The sequence below is a fragment of the Mandrillus leucophaeus genome, unplaced genomic scaffold (genome assembly GCF_000951045.1).
Source record: "Mandrillus leucophaeus isolate KB7577 unplaced genomic scaffold, Mleu.le_1.0 Scaffold391, whole genome shotgun sequence".
NCBI classification, from domain to species: domain Eukaryota; kingdom Metazoa; phylum Chordata; class Mammalia; order Primates; family Cercopithecidae; genus Mandrillus; species Mandrillus leucophaeus.
In genome coordinates, this window is record NW_012104154.1 from 782,831 (window position 1) to 809,220 (window position 26,390).

The window sequence follows — 26,390 nt, forward strand, 5'->3', positions numbered from 1 at the left end:
ATTTCATTCTCTTTGAAGCAATTGTGAATGGGAGTTCACTCATGATTTGGCTCTGTTTTTCTATTATTGGTGTATAGGAATGCTTGTGATTCTTGCACATTGATTTTGTATCCTGAGACTTCGCTGAAGTCGCTTATCAGCTTAAGGAGATTTTGGGCTGAGACGATGGGGTTTTCTAAATATATAATCAAGTCATCTGCAAACAGAGACAATTTGACTTCCTCTTCTCCTAATCGAATACCCTTTATTTCTTTCTCTTGCCTGATTTTCCTGGCCAGAACTTCCAATACTATGTTGAATAGGAGTGGTGAGAGAGGGCATCCTTGTCCTGTGCCAGTTTTCAAAAGGAATGCTTCCGGGTTTTACCCATTCAGTATGATATTGGCTGTGGGTTTGTCATAAACAGCTCTTATTATTTTGAGATATGTTCCATCAATACCAGTTTATTGAGAGTTTTTAGCATCAAGTGCTGTTGAATTTTGTTGAAGGCCTTTTCTGCATCTATTGAGATAACCATGTGGGTTTTGTCATTGGTTCTGTTTATGTGATGGATTACATTTATTGATTTGCATATTTTGAACCAGCCTTGCATCCCAGGGATGAAACCAACTTGATGGTGCTGGATAAGCTTTTTGATGTGCTGCTGGATTTGGTTTGCCAGTATTTTATTGAGGATTTTCGCATTGATGTTCATCAGGGATATTGGCCTGAAATTTTCTTCTATTACAACACATGTTGTAAAGAATTTGTTCACATGCTGCTTCAATTATGTATTTCTATGCACAAAGCACCCTGAAAATAGTAGCTCAAAACAACAAAACTGTGCATTGTGTCTCATGGTTCTGTAAGTTGACTGAAATCAGCAGGATGGTTTTTCTGACCCACATAGTGTCACTTGTAGTCATCCGGAGGCTGGCTGGGCTGGGACATTTAAGATGGGGCACACAGCACTTGCCAACTACATCAGCTGGTAGCTTCACTTTGCTGCAGACTGGAGTAGCTCAGTTTTCTTCCAAAGGGCCTCTCCATGGTGCTTGGGCTTCTCCCCTCATTATGTGGGAATTCAAAGAGACAACGTTCCCAGTGTGGAATAGCTTAGCCTTAAAAGTTACAGAGCGTCACTTCCACTGCATTCTATGGCTCAAAGCAAATCACAGGTACAGCACAGATTCAAAGGGAAGGGAAAGAGGCTCCACTTCTCAAAGTGGGGGAGGCAAGGAATTTACAGTCATTTTTTAACCATCACAATACATGATACATAAACTGGAGAATGTAATCACCAAATGAAAAATAAAACAAACAAACAAAAACAGAAAAACTGAAAAGCCCAGCCATTTTCCATGAGGTGGATTAGTTTTGTGCCACTGCAACACCAGGTGATGTGCATGAGAAATGCCACTGGCTCAAAGCAGTCTCCTGCTGAGGTGCTCCTGCCTGCTACCCAGCTGGCCCATGGTGAGCCCTGCAAATGCACAGAACTGGTCTCTCGAGTGTTGGACGTTCTTGATAGAAGTATCCACTACAGAGTCTCAAACATAAGCAATCATTTGGGTTATAAGAATCCGAGTATGCATGTCAAAGAAAAGCCTTGAATATTGAGGAGTAGCTTGATAAAATAGAATATTTGGGAAGACAAAGATCACGTGATATTGCAAGAGCATTGCACCTGCAGGAATCCACACTGCACAACATCAGGAAAGTGGCTTTGAGAGCAACAATGAAATGAAATAGTGCAGTTATCAGCTGTCTGAAATATGGCCAAAAATTACTTGCAGTGGATTGAAGATGAAAACTGCCACTGAATGCAGCAGAATTTTTATTTTAAACCAGTGAGAAGGCACCAAAATAGGCCAATGCCCATTCTGGTATGGAAATATTTCATTCCATAAATGACAGGCCTTTCCATCCACCCTTATATGGTTTGGCTGTGTCCCCACCCAAATCTCATCTTGAATTGTAGCTCCCATAATTCCCATGTGCTGTGTGAGGAACCCAGTGGGAGACAATTGAATCATGGGGGTGGTTTCTCCCATACTGTTCTCGTGGTAATGAATAAGTCTCAGGAGATCTGGTGGTTTTATAAGGGGAAACTCCTTTCACTTGGATCTCATTCTGTCTTGCCTGCCACCATATAAGATGTCCCTTGCTCTTCCACCATGATTGTGAGGCCTCTCCAGCCATGTGAAACTGTGAGTCCATTAAACCTCTTTCCTTTATAAATTACCAAGTCTTGGGTATATTTTTATCAGCAGCATGAAAGCAGACTAATACACACCCCTTCTCCAAAACCACATCCACCCCACAAACTGCATGTGTTTGTCAAGGTAAATGGTATATATAGATATACATGGTGTATATATAGATACATACCATATTCAATATATGGTCATTTCTTCTGCAATATGTCCCTAAAATCACTTGCTATGAAATTTTGCATAATAAAAATAACAGGGCTTGTGGGGAAATGAGGTGTATATATATATATACACACACACACACATATATATATTTATTGACTAAGAATTTAAGGTGTCTCAAACTACAGCAGAATTTTAATAAAGTTTATTATTTATTTTGTAATGAATTAATGACAAAATTATACGGCAGGTCCTGGAATAACATCATTTTATTTCAAAGTCATTTCGTTATAATGTTGAAGAGAAAAAATAAATGAATTCCTTCTGGTGGGGCCACCATCTGTGTGAAGTTTGCACATTCTCTCTAGGTCTGTGTAGGTTTTTTTCTGGGTACTCCTGTTTCCTCCCACATCCCAAAGGTGTGCCTGTTAGGGGAACTGGCATGTCTACACATCCCAGTGTGAGTGAGTGCAGGTGGTGTGCACATGCCCTGCAATGGGAATGTGTCCTATTCAGGACTGGTTCCCGCCTTGCACCCTGAGCTTCGGAGATAGGCTCCGGCCACCCTCAACCCTGAACTGGAATAAGCAGGTAAACAATTCTCTTCCTTGTTTTTATTAATTTTTCTTAAATGTATTATAGCTCACATTTATTTTAGTGTTTAATATTACAAGTGTTTGGGTCTTCATTTAGAAGTTTGGTGATGTTTTTGCAATCAGAAATACGCTGCAGGAACTTAACTCTTCTTGATATCAATTAGCCTATAGGAAAATTGGTTTTGCTCTATATAATTTTGCTTACAGTTCCTGTTTCCAAGAGCCTATGAACGTCATGAAAAACTTACTGTGTGGGTGTTGAGTATTCTGTCACTAACCTCATTTCCCCACAAGCCCTGTTATTTCTATTATGCAAAATTCCATAGCAAGTGATTTTAGGAACACATTGCAGAAGAAATGACCAAATACTGAATTTCATGTTATTTTATTAAGAATTATTTTCCTTTTGCTTCTCTATATTACTGTGAGGTATATGAATAATATATATGTTATATATGAACATATAGTCATACAAACATATATCACATATCTAGATCTGTTGTATTGTCCAGGAATTTCATAACCGGCTAGTAAAGGGGACCATAAAAGACACATTTTTAAAGGAGGAAATTGGAAATAGAGCTGAGGAAGCTCCACTCGCTGATTCCTGAGGATACTGTACATGGCTGCTAAGCCCCTGGGCTGGGATACTAGAGGTCCTGTATTACTTATCTATGGCAGCCTAACAAATTCCTCTCACACTTAGCCGCTTAAAATAATAACTTTTTATCACCTCTCTTACTTCCTGTGGGTCAGGAATTCAGACAGGGTGTCCTGTCTCTGCCCCGTGGTGTCTGGAGTCTCCGCTGGGGCACTCAAAGCAGTAGCAGGGACCATCTGCAGGCACATAAACTGGAGAATCTAATCACCAAATGAAAAACAAAACAAACACACTGGTGGGTGTGGCAGTCCACACAGGCTTTGGCTGGAATACCCACATGTGGCCTCTCCTTGCAGACTGCGCTTCCTCACAACAAGGTGGCTGGAAGCCGAGGAAAAGCACCCAAGAAAGCCAGTAGAAGCCATATTGCCTTTCATGGCCTAGCTTGGAAATCCCACAGCATCACTTTCCCTGTATTTTATTGGTCCAGGCAGTGACAGGGGTGTCCCCAGGTGTGAGGGTGAGACTGCCTCACATCTCAGTGGGGGTCAGTATTGCACCGTAGGAAGAGTCATGGGATGGAATATATACTGGTGTGACCATCTTTGCAAATACAACTTGCTCCAGCCCCCAGGCAAGGGCTTTGGGTAAAATAATGGCTAGAAAGATGAAAAAGATGATGTAGGTAAACTTAGAAAGAAACGAAACAATCCCACCAACAGTGTAAAAGTGTTCCTATAAAGACACATGCACACGTATGTTTATTGCAGCACTATTCACAATAGCAAAGACTTGGAATCAACCCAAATGTCCATCAGTGACAGATTGGATTAAGAAAATGTGGCACATATACACCATGGAATACTATGCAGCCATAAAAAAGGATGAGTTTGTGTCCTTTGTAGGGACATGGATGCAGCTGGAAACCATCATTCTTAGCAAACTATCACAAGAACAGAAAACCAAACACCGCATGTTCTCACTCACAGGTGGGAACTGATCAATGAGATCACTTGAACTCAGGAAGGGGAACATCACACACCAGGGCCTATCATGGGGAGGGGGGAGGGGGGAGGGATTGCATTGGGAGTTATACCTGATATAAATGACGAACCGAATGTAAATGACGAGTTGATGGGTGCAGCACACCAACATGGCACAAGTATACATATGTAACAAACCTGCACGTTATGCACATGTACCCTACAGCTTAAAGTATAATAATAATAAATAAAAAAAAAAAAGAAACGAAACAAAACAACTCTGTAAGGGGATGCGTGGAACGAAAGCAAGAGCAAAGCTGAACACCCCTAGAATATCCCAGTGAATCGAAATCCCCCAGGATCTGTGGCAAACACACACTGTTTATCTTGGAAGAGAAGAGTTTGAGGAATTTCTTTTGAAGTGACATTAGGTATATTGCCTGACACGTGGACTTTATGCAAAACTGAACTCTCACTTGGCAATTTAGCTTTGGTGTGTTTCAGAAATAATCTCGTTTGTTTTCATATCTTGTAGAAAGAATGGAAGAAAAGTCAGTTTGTTTAGTCAGTAACTCTTGCTCTGGACTCAGAGGCCTGGGGGAAAAGAGAGTGTGCATGTGCGCGCGCGCGTGTGTGTGTGTGTGTGTGTGTGAATGTGTGTGTGTGCGTGCATGCAGAACAAAAGCAAATGCAATAAAATGAGAAGAGATGTGTTTCATTGTCCAGTTGCTTGCTTGTAATGCGAATAGCTTATGTTACTGGATGGACTGACGGGCCAGGAGCAACTAAGCTAGTTGCTTCCCATACCATGATGGGATGGGAAAACACTGGCCACTTCAGTCTATGCCACTGTGTGGCACCCTACTTTTCCTTGGGAACTGCAACTTGGTGGTTGGAGTTTCAGAGAAAACGTGAGGTATTCTAGCCACAAAAGTGAAACATGCTTCTGCCTACAGTGCCCAGTGGAATAGTGTGGCTCAGGCAGGCCACCCAAGAGACCAACAGCCACACTGCTCATCCTACCCAAAGCCAGTAAGAAATGTTAGCCTTTGGAGCTCACTCAACACACAGGAGGCCTGTGATAAACCTTTGTGAATAGTGCACCAGGTTCCTAGCTGTCTTCCCTGAGCAGCAGAAACACAGGGCTGAAACAGTTCCAGCCAGCCTGGGCCCACGTCTGCCAACAAGCCTAGGCGTGTGACGCTCATAACAATTCTGCATTTTCTACACAGCACAGTTACCATCAGTGCCAGAGTATGCTAGAGAAGCCAAACAACTGCATTTGCAGATACTCTGAACTAACAAAACTTCATCCTCAAAACAGCTCGGTTCCTGTTTGCAATCATGAGTTTGCATAATCTGTTACCTGGAAGCAATATGAATTGCACAGCAGCTCTGGGAAATGAGCCGGGTAATTAAATCTTCAGGAGCCGAGGACAAGATGTGACATTCTACCTACAGGGCACCAAACAAAGTCAACATGTTTCATTTTTATTCTGCTCCCACTGTCCTTCTGGCCTTTTGTTTGAAACTATCTTACGAAAATACAGCATTTAAACAGCCAGAAAGCCCTCACAGACACCACAAGAGAAATGATAATGAATTGTTTGTGAACAGTCCCATGGCCAGATTAGTTTTTATAAGATACAGCTTTTTCTACTACTCCATCTTTGGCTTCCTCCATTTCTTTTCAAGTTTCCCAGGGTCCCATTTTCTGTTTGTTAGGCAAAGGTTTTTGCTTCACAACTCTAATCGTGTGTAATGTCAAATAAATCCCAGGGGAGAGAACCACCGTGTTGCCATCATTGTGTATAAATTGCGGGCCAACCACGAAAGCCATTTGGAAATCTTACTCTCATTTTTTCCTTTTTCTAGAAAACCACATCTGGTCAGGAGCCCAGTGTGTCCCACTTGGACAAGAATAGAAATCTCTCTTCTGGAATGTGGTAAACACAGATTTTGTTTCCAAGTTAACACATAATGTAGTTCTATCATTATGTTTACAGAGAATAAGTTCTCAATATCATGTTAAATATAGATTCTGTGCTAAAAGAATAGGGATCAACCTGCCATCTCTATTTCCAGGAATTAGTCTTTTTTATTCCTCTAGTGGAAACCCTTGAGGAATTGGCTCATTTCCCCCCTAAAGCTGTGAAGAAAAGTTAAAGGTCAAATGGGAGAATAGAATGAAAGAGGAAGAAAATAGAGAAACTCAAAGAAACTTAGACTCCTGAACTCATTTTTTGCAAAATAATTGAAGGAGTCAGTCCCAAATCATCAGAGGGCTCTCCAACTATTTCTCAATGAACTGAGAAGCATGGAGGATTCAGGGTGCGGATGGGGAGGGGAAAACCTGTGCTTTGATTCAGGGAGCAGGTGATGCTTCTAAGCTTCATCAGGAACTGAATAGTGGCAAGGTGCCCAGGGAGCATGCCTGGATTCTGGCTCCTTGCCCAACCCTCACCCTGCCCCAGGGTAAACTCAGAAAACCAAGTCAGATCATCGTAATGACGTGCATGGCTGCTGGTACCTGAGACGGAAGCCATGATGTCATCTTGTCATAATTGACTTCAGGTTTGTCACCCTCAGCTCTTCTCTGGTTGAAGCCAATGGTTTCTTTCAGACCTGAGATATCCTGATAAAGCAGACCACACCTGCCCTCAGAGATGACCTCATGAGGAAGCTGAGTTGCATAATAAACATCTCTGCTGCTCAGCCACCTCCACTCTTGTTCAACAGACCTTGGCGATAGCACGGCACCCACACCAAAACAATCAGGAAGCTCTCTTATCAGCAATCTTTCTGTACCTATGAAATCAACATTCCAACCATGGCAGAACCTCCTGAGTGGACCAGAGCTTCAGAGTCAGGAAAAGCTGGAGCCTAATGATGTTTCCACTCAAACCACTCTGCAGGGGATTTTCCATTTAACATATTGTGATTGTGCAGTAACATTAGTCTTTGCCATTTAATTTATTAAATTTTAAAATCTTGTGATATCCTCAACAGTCTTTGTCTATCATTTATACATATAATATAAATTTTTATTACATATTACAAACAATTGATATATATGAAGAACTCTGGGTGTTTAAATGCCAATCACTGGTACACAGGTTTGAGGAATGTAGTAGTCATGATTCAGTTTAGGAAACCAAAGTAATTCTAGGTACTTGATTGAAGAAGGTTTAATATTTGGAATTTAGTATTTTAAAAATTATTGAAGAGGCTGGATGCAGCCTCTTAGAAATTAGAAATAATTAGAAAGAGGTGGCTCACACCTGTAATCCCAGCGCTATGGGAGGCCGAGGCAGATGGGTCAACACAGTGAAACCCCGTCTCTACTAAAAATACAAAAATTAGCTGGGTGTGGTGGTGCACACCTGTAGTCCCAGCTACTTGGGAGGCCGAGGCAGGAGAATTGCTTGAACCCAGGAGACAGAGGTTGCAGTGAATTATGCCACTGCACTCCAGCCTGGGTGACAGAGCAAGACTCCATCTCAAAAAAAAAAAAAAAAAATTGAAGAAGCAGGTTTTAGGCTGTGACTCTTGGAATGACCCTCAGAACAATAAGAATCAGCCAGTGGGGGAATTATTGCCACTGAGATCAACGCTGGAGCCAGGCAATCTAGGTTGAAACTCTAGGAACTAACACCCAAAACATCGAGATGTGACTGTTCCTGAGACTCAGGAAATCAAAGATAAACACTGGGAAAACTTAGAAGAAATCCATGACTCTCCTGAACCCACAGTGAAAAACAGAAGCTGTAGGGAGGCCCAGCTTCAGCCCTGCCTCACCAGTCTTGCTCCACATCAGGGGCCAGCAAATATGTGCTAGAAAGGGCCAGAGAGTCCAGATTTGTAGCTTTGTGGGCCATAGACTCTCTGTCACAACCACTCAACTCTGCCATTACAGTGTCGAAGCAGCCAAAGCAATAAGTAAATGAAAGAGTATTCTGTGCACCTGTTTACAAAAACAGACTTGGTCCCTGGGCCATAGTTAGCCAATCTTCACTCTAGTGAGTCTAAATGGAACTACTTTACCTCCAGAATCCTAGCTGCAAAGGAATCTTGAAAATGTATTTTTTAGTTTTCTAATTAAATGGACCTGAGACCATGAAGGAGTACCACAATCCTGTCCGATGAAACACGTTGCTCCTGCTTCTTTCTATTTATTTGAATGTAGAGAGAGCATTAGCCAATACAAAAGGTGCATACCAGGAGACAAGGGCTGTGTTGATTTGCTCCACCAAAAAAGCTAGCTATAGTCACATATTATTACATGTATGATAATTTATTGTCATTCTCCAAGAATCACCTGTCCTCTGCATGAAGAGGACACGAGAGTCGCCTCCTCTGCATCTTGCAAGACTCTGATGGTGCACCATCTTTGAAATTCACCAGACATGTTTGTCGATTTTGGTTTTACAGGGAAAGGTAGTTCCAGGGGTTTCCATTAGACCATTTCTACCAGAAGGACCCTAACCTCACCCACCACATTGATAAGGAAATCTTTGTGGAGATTTGAGCAGTTGTTGAGTATTTCTATCTCAACTTTACATTCAGGAGCTAGAAAAATAACCACAAGATGGGCTTCCAGAGCCACTGGCCTACTGTGAAATAGACTTGGGCCAAAATTCCATTTCTCCCCTGACCATCTCACCTCCCACATCAATCTCCAATCTGGTTTGGATTCATATCAGCCCAGAGCCTGTGCCTATGAATCCCTGAAAATCTGGGTTTCTCCCTTTCCGCTGTGCACGGCCACCCTAGTTAATGGCTTCACATAACTTCTTAGATGGTAGGAGGAAGATAGAGTATGCTCTTGTGGCAGTTTCTCTAGGGTCTGGGCTCAAGGGGAACCAACCACCTTTTCTCTCAGGGACTTTCCATAGTGTCTGCTCACTCAAGACTCAGGAGTGTTAACTCAAGTGCTTTTCAGCTTATAGATCAGATAGGTTGTCTGTTGATTTCATGGACACCATGACCCCACCCTGGAAACCTGTGGGCCCAACCATCGTGAGCACCACTTGGCCCTGCTGCTGGTCATGGTGGTCACTGTCATCTTGTCACTGACAGCAGAGTTAACTCTTCTGGAGTTAAGGCTTTTGAAGGAAAGTTAGAGGTCCAGGTCACCAACAGATGAATCTATCACTCAACTGACTATGACAGGAATATAAAGCTAGCTTTTACCTTTTTAATTTGTTAAATAAAAGAACTGTGATTGTATTTAACACAGACTTCACGCTTGATTTCTTCTCCTATTGACATATGACTGATATCTATGAAAAACTGTGTTTTTGTTGTATTTCAGTGCTTATGGCAAACTCAAAATTTGGAATTTAAGTTGTCACTATTTGGGGTTTTGCCTCTTTGCTGAGACACATGACAAAGCCAGGGGTAAACAGGCCTTATGAGGCATTTTCTGTCAACAGTCAGAACTAGAGTCCCTTGATGAATCACAAATCTATTTAGCTGAAGATTTATGGTATCTTATCATGGAACCGTTGTGATTTTCAACTCTGAGACAGACTGTAAGGCTCTGTGATTTGGAACGATTGATCTGCAGCAGACAGATTCCATAAGGCTCAACGCTGAAGAAGCGTGAAGCAGGGGAGGCGAGACCTGGGCCCAGAACTGGGTCTAGGGGAGACCCACGTTCGGGCTTGAACCCCACTATGCCAGTGTCATTATTCCTCTGCAGAATGGGTTAGTACTGCCCGGGATGAGGATGGAGTTTGTCCCCGCAGGAAGGAATGCAGCCAACAGGAATGGCTTTGTGCTCCAGCACGAATGAGTTCAGCAAAAAAGCACAGACTCTGGAACTAAACTAGTTTGAATTCCCACCTCCAATATTTCCCAGAGAAATTACTTACTTTGTCTCTAAAATGAGGATGAGGGAGTTCCTAACTTACAGGATTGCTTTGAGAATTAAGCAAGTTAACTCATGTGAAACGCTGCGAGCAGTGGCTGGCACATGGTGAGTTCAATGAATCAGCTACACCATCTATATGGGGCGACAGGGCAGGAATGGGGACCCAGAAGAGGAAAGCAGAGTAGCAGAGGGTAGACCTTACTCCCCTGAGCTATCCCTGCACGGGTGTTTGGATGGGATTGCACCTGCTCTGCCAATCCTTCTGTCTTTAATAATTGAGCTTCTCTCCCACGGTAGGAAAACATTGAGCTCTGCCACCCGCTCAGGTGATACGCTCCAGGCACAGGCATTAAGGAGTTGCAGTTATCTTTCAGGTGGCCTCTAGGTGTCTCTCGGGCCTGAATATAGGAGAATAGCCCATTCCACTGACATCTCTCTTCCCAGCCCTTCTTCTTTATTTCCTTCTTCCCTTCCCCCCTTCCACTCTTGACATTGTTAAACTAAACTGAATCCGAGCAGAAGTTGCATATCATCTTCTAGAAAGTCCAAAACACTCTAATTTAAGCTACACTGCCCAAAAGCATCCAAAAAGCTGCTGAAAGAAATGTGCGTGGTCCCAGGCAGAGTGACCCATAGTGAGTTATCCCCCTCATCTGTTGTCCTGGGATGTATTCAGGGTTCTCAGGGGCCACTCTCCTGCCACAGACAGTTCCTTCGAGCTCAGGCAACCCCAGCCTAGGCAGCCATATAATATAATATCTTAGCGCAGCTCACTCAGGGATCCATGCTTATCAGGAACATGGGCTTGGTATGAAGAGACACAAACACTCTGGAGTTGTACGCAGAATGGACCACCCAAGGCTTTGTTGGTATCAACATGTTCTAGAGTATCACTCTGTTCATCAATGGAACCAAAAGCCTCCCATCAGGCAGAAGAGATGGTCAAGATGATGGGAGGGGCCCATCAAAGGAGGAGGGACACAGAGAGAAGATAGACGGCACATGGCAATGGAGGACTGGCTTAGTCCACCCCTGCCTCATGAGAACAAGAAAAGATGATAATTGTTGTTGTTAGAAAGCCATCTGCTTGAAGGCACTGGAGAACAAACAAGCCAATTAATAGTTACAGAACATGATCTGGGAGCAAAAGGAAGGACAGAGAGTGAACCTAGCACCTGTAGCCAATCTTCCCAGAGACACCTGCTGCTTCCAGAAGCAGTCCAGAGGCAAGGAGAGGGAGCAGGAGAGCTCCTGGAAGCCTTTCAGTGCAGCGGGCATAAGGTCTGGAGTTCAGGGCCCACAAAGGGCAGGGAAGGCTCCTAAACCACCCATTCTCAGTTGGGACCATGAAAGGCTACATCCTATGACCAAGGGTGATCCATTTGTTAATCAGCCCTGTGGGCACTGAATCCCAGTGTCAAATCACTTGTGAAATTGGATTATGGGGAACCTGAGTTGCTCAGATCCCAGCTGCCAACCAGGAGAAAATACAAATCTTGCCTGAAGGGAGATAACATCAGACTAGGCCTCAACCTGTTTCTGTTACTCTTAATAAACAATATTGCCATTCAGTCAGAAATAACCCCATATTCTCAAAACCAAAGCATGGGGATGTAAAGCAAGAAAGGCAATTTAAAAAATAGAAGCAATATCAAATCATCAAGTTGTACACCTTAAATCTATACAAATTTAAGAAAAGAAAGACAATAGAAGCAAACTCTGGTATTGCGCCCAAAATGGAGTTATCAGAACTGACTTTAAAACAACTTTGTAAAGCCTACATCAAAGAAAGAATACCAGAATGAGCTCTCACGTACAAATTATGCACCTTCACCAATTATGTATATACACACACACTTTTTTGGAGTATTTAAAAATAGATCACAGACATAGTATCATTTCCCCTCTAAGGACTTCAGTATATAATTCTAATGACCTAACCATTGTACCATTATCACACCTAAGAAAATAAACAAGAGTTTCTCAATAGCATTTGAAATCCAGTTTGAGTCACAGTCTGTAAATTAACTACCTCAATATGTTTAAGCAGGTTATGAATAAGACTAAAAATTTCAACAGAAAACTGGAAATTTTTAAAGAAAAACAATGGACATTCTAAACCTGAAAAATAAAATTGTTGATATTAAAGCTTATAATGGGCTAAATAGCAGATGAGATACAGGTAAGGAGAAAATATGTGAATAGGAATATAAATTAGAAGAAAATATTCTAAATAAAGCACAAAGAGACAAACAGATGTGAAACATAAGGGAAAGGGTGAAAAACAAGAGAACACAGTGTGCTGTTCAGAGGTAATAGCACAGACTGGAGCAGAAGCAACCTTAAGAGATACTGGGTGAAGATTTCCCCAAACTAACGAAAGATATTTCATTGAAGACAATTTATGCCCCTTACCAGATGCACTCAGACTCTCCTGACTCCAGGGACCTGTACCCCTTGTTTGTGGAGGTCTCCAGCTGCTTCTGCCCCAGCTGCCACCACATCACCTCCAGGGCCATTGGGGTCTCGGCCTTACTCCATGAGGTGAGCCCGGCTCCTCCTCGTCCCATGGAGCTGTTTGATCACTGCTCAGCTAATCTGGAAAATAATAATGAAATGATAGTTAGAAAATTCCCATATATTTGGAAGGTAAGCGATAAATTTCTAAAGAACTCAAGGATCAATGAAGACAGTACAATGCAAATTAGAAACTATTTTGAACTTGATAACAAAAATGTAAACACTTGTGAGATGCAGCTAACACGTGCTTAGAGGGAAATTTTAAAACTTAAACAGATATATTAAGGAACATAAATAACTAAATATCAAGTGGCAAAGTATCCATCTAAAGAAATTAGAATGAAATTACCAAATTAACTTTTTTTAAAGACAAAGTTGGAGAAAGAGAATAAAAAGAAAGGATAGAAATTAATGTAATAGAAAATAGACATCTAATACAAAGACTCAATAAAGCCAAAGTTCTTTCTTTGAAAGAAGCAACTGGTCAAACTCCTGCTAAGACTTATCAATGTAAAAAAGAAGAGACAAATCCCAAGAATCAGAAATGGAGGGTGGGGGGGCACATCACTATAGGTCCTGGAGATAGGAACATGATAGTAAGATGATAATTACAATAGACCAATAAACTTAAATTTTTAAGAGAAAAGTAAACAAATTCCTAGGAAAGTCCAACTCACTAAAGCTGACTCCAGAAGAAATAATAAACATGGATAATCCTGTAATATTGAAGAAATTAACACCATAAATTCAAACCTTCCCTTAGAGAAAACTCAGGACCCAAATGGCTGCATCAGCGAAAAACGAATGCCAATCTTACACAAACTCCTCCAGAGAACAGAAATCGATGAAGCCCCCAGGAACCTGTTTTCTGAAGCCTGCATGACCTTGACACCAAAACCAAACAATGTCATTGTAAAAAAAGGAAAAGAACCGGCAAATTCCTCTCATATATAGAGATGCAAAAATACTTTTTACAGGGAAGGGAAGCAAGGTGGGGGGGATGAAGAAAAGTTGATTCATGTGTACAAGAATATCGTCAGAAGGAATAAGTTCTAGTATTCTATAGTACAGCAGAGAAATTACAGTTAACTATAATTTATTTTATGTTTCAAAATGGCTAGAAGAATTGTAATGTTCCCAACACAATGAAAATATAAAGTGTTGAGATGGTGGATACTGCAGTTACCCTGATTTGATCATTACACAATGGGTACAGGTATCAAAATATCATATGTACCCCCAAAATATGTACAGCCACGATATATCAACAAAAATACAAACAACATTTTTTTCAAACAAATGAGTGATGATTGAGAGAGACGGGGGACTTTCTGGAGCAAAGAGGCAGGGTCCTCCTCTTCACTGCGGAGGTTTGTCTGGAGGGCAGCTTTGGCTGGCTGGTTTGGAGCATTCACAGAGTGCCTTGTCCTCCCTCACCACCTCCTGCCCAGCAGCCTGTATCACATAGGCCTTGTTGCCATCTGTGGTCTGATTCCATCTGCTTTTATTTGTGGTTTGGGAGACACCTTATCACCTCATTTTGTTATAAATGCTATTCATAGATAATGAGTTTTTATTATTTCAATTGCTCTGTGTCGATTTGTTGAGGGATTCCAAACATTCACAATTATGCCACCACTGCTGCCTTCTTACTCAGGGTTTAACCCATGCCTTTAATATCAATGCTAGTCCATAGTATGTATGCTGCATTGTTTTTACAGCAGTTCCGTAGATATTCCATGGATAAATATTCAGATTGTGTTCTGTGTTTTTCTATTATAATAAATGCACAACAATATCTTTGGGCATATTTCTATTTTTTTAATTTTTGTAAAACATATTGCTAAAAGTGGGATTTCTACATCATAGAGTTAACAGATACTGTCAGATGACTTCCCCTAACATTTGGGGCAATGCACACTCCCATCTGTAAAATCAGAGAGTACAGTTTCTCTAAATCCTTTCCAATATTGGATCCTATAAATTTTCTCCAATTTGTTAAAATTTGATAGTAAATTTGGCATTTTGCTGTTTTAATTTTAATTGTCCTAATACTAATGAGGTCAAGAGTTTTAATTTTCTTTTACTTCTTGCATTTTCTCTTGCCTATTCATGTCCTTTGATATTTTTCAACTGGATCTTTATTTTTCCTTTTCTGAAGAAGTTCTTTGTATATGAGAGATATTAAACCTTTGTCCACATATAGTGCAAATGTTTTACCCTGTCATTTGCTATTTGACTCTTTCTGATGTTTTTTGCCATATAGAAATGATTAACTTCTATTGTGAAACCAGCCACTATCCGCCTATATGTCCTTTGAGGTTTGTTTGTTACTTGAGATGGCCTTTTTCACCCCAATGTTAGGCAACATTCTTCTATATTTTCTTTTAATACTTGTGTGGGTTTGTTTTACACGTAGTTATTTGATATGCTTTGGATCTGTGTCCCCACCCAAATCTCATTTTCAATTTAATACCCAATATTTGGAAGTGGGGCCTAGTGGGACGTAATTGGATCACAGGGATGGCTTCTCATGGTTGAGCACCATCCCCTTGGTGCTGTCTCATGATAGAGTTCTCATGACATCTGGTTGTTTGAAAGTGAGGGGAACCTCCCTGCTTTCTCTCTTGCTCCTGCTCCTGTCCTGTAAGACATGCCTATTCCTCCTTTGCCTTCCGCCATGACTGTAAGTTTCCTGAGGCCTCCCCAGCCATGCTTCTTGTGCAGTCTGCAGAACCGTGAGCCAATTAAATCTCTTTTCTTTATAAATTACCCAGTCTCGGGGTATTTCTTTAGAGTCATACAAAAATGAACTAATACATTATTTAAACTTGGATTTTTTGTGCGTGGAACAAGGCAGGAGTCTATCTTTGTTTCCTTTCAAGTGACTCAGAATTAATTCATTTCCACCTCCTCCTTACTAATGAAATCCCAAACTTGTTCAGGACAAAAACTCTCTACCGTATTCTTCAGAGAGAGATAATCCTAATCCAGAGATTACATTAGCTTGTCTAAGCTCATAGCTCTTTCCAGAGACTGGCTCAAAAGTGGGCACGTGAACCAGTTCTGGTGGAAAAGATGTGAGGAGTGTTGTGCTGGGGGATTTGGGGAAGGTTCTTTCATGCTCTTCCGAGTCCTCGTGAGATGCCATCATCTCTCTTCCTCGGGGAAGGGGCTCTGAGTGGGTGTGAGGCCTGGGGGTGCTATGGCATCTGCCTGCCTATGCAGGAGGGGTTGGCACAGAAGAGGCACTGCTGACAGACTCTCTGGGAGCGGAGGCAGAGCCATCAGACAGCCCGTTCTGAAGGCCTGCATCTCCATGGTTCCATCCTCCTTAAAACTGCGGAATAGCCTTCCTGTCTAAGCGTGTCTCGTTACATTCATTTTCATTTACTTGATAGCTTTTATTGTTATTATAAATTGGCAGTTTTTCATTTAATTTCTATCTATTGATATTATCTTTAAAGATATTAATTTTATGTTTTATTTTGTGTGCAAAATATCTTTTGAATGCAACAGTTTTTAAAATCTGGCCTGTTGTATTTTCCAAGCCTGCAATCCTATTGCCTACAAACAAAGATAATTTTGATCTTTCTATTCTAACCTTAGTATGACTTACTTATTTTGTATTTTATTACATTAGCTAGACTCTCAAAAATAATGTTGTTTAATAGTGGTGATGGGGGCATTGCAGTCATGTTCCACATTTCAGTTGTTTAATATTTCACAATGTGTAGTTTTTTAATGAACCACCTTCATTATCTCACAGTAGCTTCCTCTTAGTTCTATTTTATTTACAGCTTTTGTGATAAATAACTAAAAATTACTCAAATGTGATTTTTAAATCTGTTGATTTAATTATATGTTTCTTTACTGTATTCATGTAATGAGTATGCTAAGCATGTTAAACCTCTTTTTCATTTCTGGAACAAGTCCTGCTTGGTCAAGCAAGATTCATTTTCTAATTTACTGCTGAATTTGATTCACTAATATTTTACAGTTTTTTGGTTTTGTGTCTATATTCCCAAATGGAATTGATTCATTGTTTTCCTTTTACTTTGTTCTTTTTAAAATCAGATTTTGTTCTATACAAAGTCAAAGCATAGTAAAAAATAATAATAATAAAGAAAGAAAGAAGGAAATACAGATCATAAAGTCAGATTTTTGTATTAAAATTATAATGAGTGAAATATAAAGTAAATGAGAAATTTTTCTTCTTTTCCTGTGATCTGCCACAGTTTGAGTAACATGAAAATTATATTTTATTAATTGAGACATGTTCTCTAGGGGCAATGGTCTATCATGATGTGCTTCCTAATGTGTATAGTACCACAAAAGTGTTTCCTTGCCTGAATAAACAGCTTCTTTGAAGAAGCTTCTTCTGTAAAAAAGTAATAATAATAATAACACAGGCCACAGAATTTTAACATTTGGGGAGAAAGTACAAATTTAGAGAAAGCATTCGAATTCTTATAAAATCACATCATATTTCATGCTCAAATTATATTTTCAAATCAATATTATTATTCATAAAAAGGTATTATTAAATGGCTTCACTGAAACAAATAAATACATACTTTTGAGGCATGGAAAATATACTTATCAAGAATCCATGAAATTCATCATCACGACAAGAGCAGCAGTAAAATGGAAATTGTACCACTGAAATGCACAAGAATAGCCCAATCCACTGAACCTAAGGAAATGGTCGTTTGACACAAACAGTTACTCAGCCATTTCCTACTTCACAAAGATACAGTGAAGATAAAAAGATTTCCATGAAAATGCTTCGGGGTGTTTCAAAGGAAGCTGCATTCTTTGTACGATCACCATTATTGTCAAAACTACCAATTTAAAAATGACCTATCTCTGGGGTGACCAAAGGGTATGGCCATTTATGGTGTGGTTTGCAAAGCCTTCAACTATGAAAAATGATTATTATTTTTGGCTCTGCTACAAAATGGAATTATTCAATAGGTGCTATGTGCCAGAAAAACAGTAGACTTTTCCAGAGAGCTCTCAGGCTAAAATTAGATGATAGTTGCCCAGCTGTAGACCAGTTATTGAAGGATCCATAAGCATATTGCTAAGTTATCCCAGTTGAGTAAAAAGTCAGATAATTTTATGAGTAAAACTTGAAGCCTTACATGTAATCATGTGATCTAGCTCTATTGTCTTGTAGAATGTAAGTTGGTTATCGAGGTGAAGTGATTTGTACAAGGCACAATCAATGTACCTTCCATTTATTCTGCAAGTATATAAAAAATGATATGAGAGGTTGAGGAAGCAGTGGTGAGCAAATAGAAACGGTCCTTGCTCTCAAAATATTTGCAGCTCAGGGAAAAACATAAAGATCAAAAGAGATGATCATGTGATTCATGGTACTGAAATAGACCAAGTTTTCAAAGATTGTCACTGTTCTCGCACATCCTGTTTTCTTTTCTAATGTAAATTTTTCTTTTTCCATCAAGATATAGAATCTTCTTCCTTGTCCCTGTGATCTGTTTCAGGCAATAACAGATGTGGCAGAAGTGACGCTGGGCAGTTGTGAGGCTGGGCCTCAGGAGTCAGGCAACCTCTGCCTCACTTCATCTAACATTCCTCCTCAGAACCCAGCTACCATATTGTGAGGAAGCCCAAGTACCTAGTTGGAAAAGATCACAAGGGAAAGTACTGAAGGCCCCAGCCAACAGCCCCAGCTGAGTCTTAGCCATAGCTAACAGCAACCGCCAGCCATGAGACACAGGCAGTTTGAAATGGGGCATCCCAGTGCCCCAGTCAAGTAGATGAACCAGATGCTTCACTTGGAAGGAATCATGAAAAATGACAAATTGTTGTTTTAAAACCACTACATGTGACGTGGTTTGTTATGCATCAACAGATGACTGAAACAGGTATGAAGACAGACAAAAAAAAGTTGCTATGAAATAGCACAGCATGAAAGCCTACTTAGGGAGGGGAGGAAGAGTTAGGAAACTCTGAATAGCTGTTCACCTGGCCATGACTGGAACAGGAGCACTTCAGTCAGAGGGTAAGGGAGCCTGTGGAGGCCTTCAAGAAGGAAAGAAGGGGTTCGGCCTAAGAGCTGACATGGCCTGGAATGGCTAGAGAGTTTTGATTCAAGGGGAAAGTGGCTACATATGAATCTGGGACGGGTGACACAGCCTGGCAGGAATTACCTAAGGCCAGTGGGAAACCACACAGCTTCCCATAGACAGAACCCTGATTAGGATCCAGAATTGCTGGCTCCCAATTTAGTGTTTTTTCGTTTAAATGACATCATCCTCGACGGATGCCTCCAATTCAAGAAAACAAAGACAAACAGCCACAGAGACAGTGCTACTGTGTCCCCCATGGGCTACCATCAGCCATGCTGGGTCCATGTGCATTCAGCTGTGGTCCAGGAGGTTGCCTGAGACCCTGCTCTGCATGTTTACTCTTACCCTGTCCTTCTCAGCTCTCACGAGGCTGGCATCAGGAGTCTGGCTCCTTCACCTCTCTTCCCCAGAGGCAGAAGATGGAGCAGAGCCTGGGGTCAGGGCACATGTCCCCTAAGGAAGCCCTGAATGGTCATCAACAACAGCCTGTGTGTATGTATCATGTCATGTATGGGATAGCTGGGTCTTACACACCTTATTGAGAGGAGGTTGTTTCACTGCACTTCACATAGGAACCAGGCAGAGGCATCTCCAGACACCACAGAGAAGCAGGGGGACCCCCATGGGAAACCAGAGACAGGTTGCCTCACACCTGGCTCTCCCTGTAGCGAGGCAGCTTGCGGGCGACCCAGGAGAGACCAGCCCTCAGTCAGCAGATACAGGGACAGGAAGGAGCATAGAGGAAACAAAATTATGAGGAGGGAGGATATTCCCTCTCTGCCAATAGCTCTGGAATCCATATAATGTGCACTGCCCTGGCTCCTGTCTCAGCCCCTGCTGTTGGCTCGTAGGCACCCTCCTTTTATATCTTCTACTCAGTTTCCTATCAAGTTGCATTTGATGAATTCAATATGCCTGTCCAAAGTGATGCCTAAAATCCCTGCATATTGGCCACTGAAAAGCAGTCATTGGCTGCCACCAGGAGAAGAGGGTGACAGGAGGAACCAAGCAGGGGTCAAGGATTGGTCTGGTCACTACCCAGCCTTGCACCATTTGGGGCCGGTGTCTTCAATACGACCTCCACTTCTTCCTCCGTGAAGCAGGGGTAATAACAGAGTTCTCTCCACCTCCCAAGGCTGTGAGGAGCAAACAGAAGAGTGGGGTAATATTCTCATAAACTGTACATCACCATTCAACTGTGAATTATATATTTGATTGAACCACACAAAGTAGCCAAGAGTCAACTAAAAAATTATCAATTTAGGTCAAAAATGACAATGGTAGGTAACTCTTGGCAATGTCACATGGTTCAAGCTAAGTTTTAGCCTGTTGTATATCAACTACCTTTTTCATTAAAAAGTAAAACACAATAGACTCTATGATCATTTAGTTTTATAAATTCTCACTGCACCCTGTCCTATCACTGAACTTTAATATTCTGATATGCACAATTGACAGAGCTAGGAGCAAGCAAAGATGTTAAAACATGAACAGAGCATGTTATCATAGAGAGGTCAAGAGCATGGCGCCAGGATCCCATTGCTCCGGTTCCAATCCTGGATTTTCTAGTACTCCCTCTGTGACCTTGGACAAGTTACTTAGTCTCTCTGGGGCTCAGTTTTCTCATCTGTAAAATGAAATTAATAGTAACACCGACTTCACAGGGATTAAGGAGGACATGAGTCAGTAAGTGTGAAGTATACAAAAACGGGTCTAGCCCATTTACTACTTCATCTGATGTTATTTTTATTGGATTTTGCATTTTGCCCTAGATAGTTTTGAATTTAATTCTAAAAAATAACATTTTAGAGCTGGAAGGAAACTTTTAAATATTCAGTGGGTTTTTATATGTCTGTAGGTCTACCTGCTTTAGGAGTGGTAAAAGGCAATTAATTTTATAGAGCCTCTGTGAATCATTTTACCCTGAAAACTCCAAAATATATGATTCCTGGATGACCCCTGAAGTTGGAATGTGGAGAGTCTTGTTCTCTGTTTCCACAGGAAGCCTTGGTATTTTAAGCCTGCTAGCTGCAAAATCGAACTTTTTGACCAATAAGACATGACACTGGTTCTCATAAGTGATTCTCTTAGGAGTAAAAGAACCCTGGAATGCAAATTTTGCAAGCATGTTAAGAAGAAAAGTTTAGCATGTTCCCTAATGTGAAAAGCCCTCTTTGATTCTTAAATTGTCTCAATATATAATTTGTTCTATTAAGTTATAAAAAAAAAATACAGGAATACCCATTGCTGACAATTGTGCTGTACAACGGACATTTTTACATTTTAGAAGTCATATCTGTATTTCTCCAAGTGTGTTCTGAGGAATAACTGCATTGTAATTAACTAGAATGTTTGTAAAAATGCAGATACCTGGATACCACAGCACTATACATCTAGTAGCGTTTTCGGCTTTTTAAACTTTGACGAATAAAAATAGTACCTATGTATAATGTACAATATGATGTTTTGAAATATGCAGACATTGAATGCTTACGTCAAGCTAATTAACATATGTATTACCTCACACACTTATCTTTTTTTTTTGTGGTAAAAACACTTAAAATCTACTCTTAGTAATTTTTAAGTATACAATACATTGCTATCAACCAAAGTCACCATGTTGTACAACAGATCTCTTGAATTTATTCCTTCTGTCTAATTGAAATGTTATATCCTTTGACCAAGATCTCCCCAGTCTCCCTGCCTCCAGTCTCTGGTAACCACTATTCTACTTTCTGCTTCTAGTGATTTCAACTTTTTTAGATTCCACATATAAGTGAGATCCTGTGGTATTTGTCTTTCTGTACTTGGGTTATTTCACTTAGTGTAACGTTCTCCAGGTTTACCCCTGCTGTTGTAAATGACAGAATTTCCTTCTTCTTATGGTTGAGTACGCAATATTTGATTGTGGGTGTATACCACATTTTCTTTATTATTTCATCCACTGATGAACATTTAGGTTAATTCACATCTTGGCTATTGTGCATAATGCGGCACTGAGCATGGGAGTGCAGATATTTCTTCAAAATAGCAAGTTCATCTCCTTTGGGTATATGCCCAGCACTGGGATTGCTGGATCATGGGGTAGTTCTATTTTCAATTCTAATTTTTTATTTAGCAATAAGGTTTCTATTTACTGAGCACCTAATGTGTGCTTGACGCTGTGCTAAGTACTGCATATATATTAACTCTTTGGACCTTGTAAAACGCGTATGCTGCAGAGATTGCTATCATCCTTTCCATTTTACAGATGCCAAGAAGAGATCTTCAGTCACTTAGTAGGATACAGATAGTAAATGAGAGAGCTTGATTGTGCTGATGGTTTTATGGTTTATCTATGTCAAAATGTATCAGATTGTACCCTTTAAGTATGTACATCATTATATATCAATTATATTGCATAAAGCTATTTTTAAAAAATTAAAGCAAAAGTAGTAACTGACTAGCAAGTTAGATGAAGTCAGAAGCCATAATCCTGCAGAGGACTCTGGTGAAGTGAGCCAAATGAAGAGGATGATTAATGGATCTAAAAGCACAGCTAGGTTGGAGGAATGAGTTCTAGGGTTCTACAGCACTGTGGGGTGACTACAATAAACAGCAGTTTATGCATATTTTCAAATAGCTAAGTAAGCAGATTTTGAATGTTTTCAACACACACAAAAATAAATGTTTGATGGTTATGCTAATCACCCTGATTTGATCACTGTGCATTGTATACATGTATCAGAGTATCACACTGGAGTAGAAGGAAAATAGCGGCTAGGAGGCAGGGCTAACTTGCAGCTCCCACTTGGATGGACAGGGCAGCGTGTGGAGACCCACATCATAAACTTTTGCTCCAAGAACTACTGCAGGAACATACCAAGAGAGCTGGGAGAATCCACAGACCCTTTGAAGGAGGTGGATTGCTGCTTCAGGCTCCGTGCCACAGCCGAGGAAGTGTAAGTCTGCTTGCTTTCTCAGCTGGGAGGCTTGTAGCCTGGGGCAAGTTCTCAGCCCTGCTCACTGGGTGCCTGGAAATAAACTCACTGTTGTTGGAGGGGCACAGTGAGAGTGAGACCAGCATTTTGGGAACTTGGTAAGGCCTGTGGCTGCCAGCTTTCCCCTACTTCCCTGACAACATGTATAACACAGCAGAGGCAGCTATAACCCCCCTGGGATTTTTGGCATTTTAAAACTTGACAAATAAAAATTGTACCTATGTATAATGTACAATATGATGTTTTGAAATATGTAGACATTGAATGCCTACATCAAGCTAATTAACATATGTATTACCTCACACACTTATCTTTTGGGAACCACACTCCCATGCCCCACAGCAGCCTCAGCAAGCCCCACCCAAAGAGAGTATGAACTCAGACCCACCTAACCCTGCCTCCAGCTGATAGTTCTCCACCCACCCTGGTAGTCAAAGACAAAGGACATAATCTCTTTGGAGCTCTATGGCCTTGCCCACCATCTGATCCTCCCTATAGGACCACAGCTGAGGTGCTCTTGAAAGCACCATCTCTTGGCTAAAGGCCAACCAACACAAAAAAATTTTAACTAAAATACAACCAAGGATGCTTACACAGTCCACTTCACTCCCCTGCTGCCTCCACCAGAGTAGGGGCTGGTATCCATGACTGAGTGACCCGAAGATGGATCACATCACAGGACTCTTTGCAGACACTACCCAGTACCAGCCCAGAGCCCAGTAGCTCCACTGGGTGGCTAGAGCCAGAAGAGAAATAACAATCACTGCAGTTGTCTCTCAGGAAGCCCCATTCCCAGGGGAAAGGGGAGAGCACCACATCAAAGGAGCACCCTGTGGGACAAAAGAATGTGAACAACAGCCCTTGAGGCCCAGAACTTCCCTGTCACACAACCTACCCAAATGAGAAGGAACCAGAAAAACAATTCTAGTAATATGACAAAACCAGTTTCTTTAACAACCCAAAAAGACCACACTAGCTCACCAGCAATGGATCCAAACCAAGATGAAATCTCAATTGCCAGAAAAAGAATTCAGAAGGCCAACTATTAAGCCAATCAGGGAGGTACCAGAAAAATGTAGAGTCCAACTTGGAGAAATTAAAAAAAAAAAAAAAGATACAGGATATGAATGGAAAGATCTCTAGTGAAATAGATAGCCTAAATAAAAAACAATCCCAACTTCTGGAAATGAAGGACACACTTCGAGAATTGCAAAATGCACTGGAAAGTCTAAGCGATAGAATCAAACAAGTAGAAGAAAGAATTTCAGAGTTTGAAAACAAGGATTTTGAATTAACTCAATCCAATAAAGACAAAGAAAAAATAATTTTAAAAAATGAACAAAGCCACCAGGAAGTTTGAGATTATGTTAAATGAACAAACCTAGGAATAATTGTTGTTCCTAAGCAAGAAGAGAAATCTAAAAGAACACGTTTTAGGGAATAATCAAGGAAAACTTCCCTGGCCTTGCTAGACGTCCAAACATCCGAAAAGAAGGAGCTGAGCTAAAAGAACACCTGGGAAATTCGTAACAAAAAGATCATTGCCTAGGCACATAGTCATCAGGCTATCCAAAGTCAAGACAAAGGAAAGAATCTCAAGAGCTATGAGGCAAAAACATCAGGTAACCTATAAAATAAAACCTATCAGATTAACAGTAGATTTCTTGCAGAAATCCTACAAGTTAGAAGGGATTGGGGTCCTATCTCTAGTCTCCTTAAACAAAACAATTATCAGCGAAGAATTTTGTATCCAGCAAAACCAAGCTCCATAAATGAAGGGAAGATACAGTCTTTTTCCGACAAATGGAGTAAGAATTTGCCACTACCTAGCCAGCACTACAAGAACTGCTAAAAGAGCCCTAAATCTTGAAACAAATCCTCCAAATACACCAAAATAGAATCTTCTGAAAGCATACATCTCACAGAATCTATAAAACAACACCACAATGGAAAAAAAACTAAAGTATTAAGGCAGCAAATAACACAATGAATAGAACAGTACCTCACATCTCAATACTCACATTGGATGTAAATGGCCTCAATCCTCCATTTAAAAGATACAGAATGGCAGAATAGATAAGAATTCACCAACCCGGTATCTGCTATCTTCAAGAGACTCATCTGACACATAAGGACTCACATAAACTTAAGGTAAAGAGGTGAAACAAGATATTCCATGATGGACCCGAAAACAGAGCAGAAGTAGCTATTCTTATATCAGGCAAAACGAACTTTAAAGCAACAGCAGTCAAAAAACACAAAGAGGGACATTATATAATGATAAAAGGACTAGTCCAACGGGAAAATATCACAATCCTAAATATATATGCACCTAACACTGGAGCCCCCAAATTTATAAAACAACTACTACTAGACCTAAGAAATGAGATAGACAGCAACACAATAACAGTGGGGGATTTTAATACTGCACTGACAGCACTAGACAGGTCATCAAGACAGAAAGTTGACAAAGAAACAATGGACTTAAACTATACCCTAGAACAAATAGACTTAACAGGTATTTACAGAACATTCTACCCAGCAACTGCAGAATATACATTCTATTCATCAGCACGTGGAACATTCTCCAAGGCAGACCATATGATAGGCCACAAAACAAGTCTCCACGAATTTAAGAAAATCAAAACTATAGCAAGTACTCCCAGACCACAGTGGAATAAAACTGAAAATCAACTCCAAAAGGAACTCTCAAAACCATGCAAATACATGGAAATTAAATAACCTGCTCCTGGATGATAATTGGGTCAACAATGAAATCAAGATGAAAATTTTAAAATTCTTTGAAGAGAATGATAATTGTGACACAACCTACCAAAACCTTTGGGATACAGCAAAGGGAGTGCTAAGACGAAAGTTCATAGCATTAAATGCCTACATCAAAAAGTCTGAAAGAGTACAAATAGAGAATCTAAAGTCACACCTCAAGGAACTAGAGAAACAAGAATAAACCAAACCCAAACCCAGCAGCAGGAAAAAAAAAAAAAAATCAACATCAAAGCAGAACTAAATGAAATTGAAACACACACACACACACACACACAATACAAAAGATAAATGGAACAATAAGCTGGTTCTTTGAAAAGATAAACAAAATTGATAGACCATTAGTGAGATTAACCAAGAAGAAAGAAGATTCAAATAAGCTCAATAAGAAATGAAACAGAAGATATTACAACCAACATCACAGAAATACAAAAGATAATTCAAGGCTACAATGAACACCTTTATGCATGCAAATTAGAAAACCTAGAGGAGATGGATAAATTCGTGGAAATACACAAGCCTCCTAGACTAAATCAGGAAAAAATTAAAATGCTGAACAGACCAATAATAAGCAGTGAGACTGAAATGGCACATTT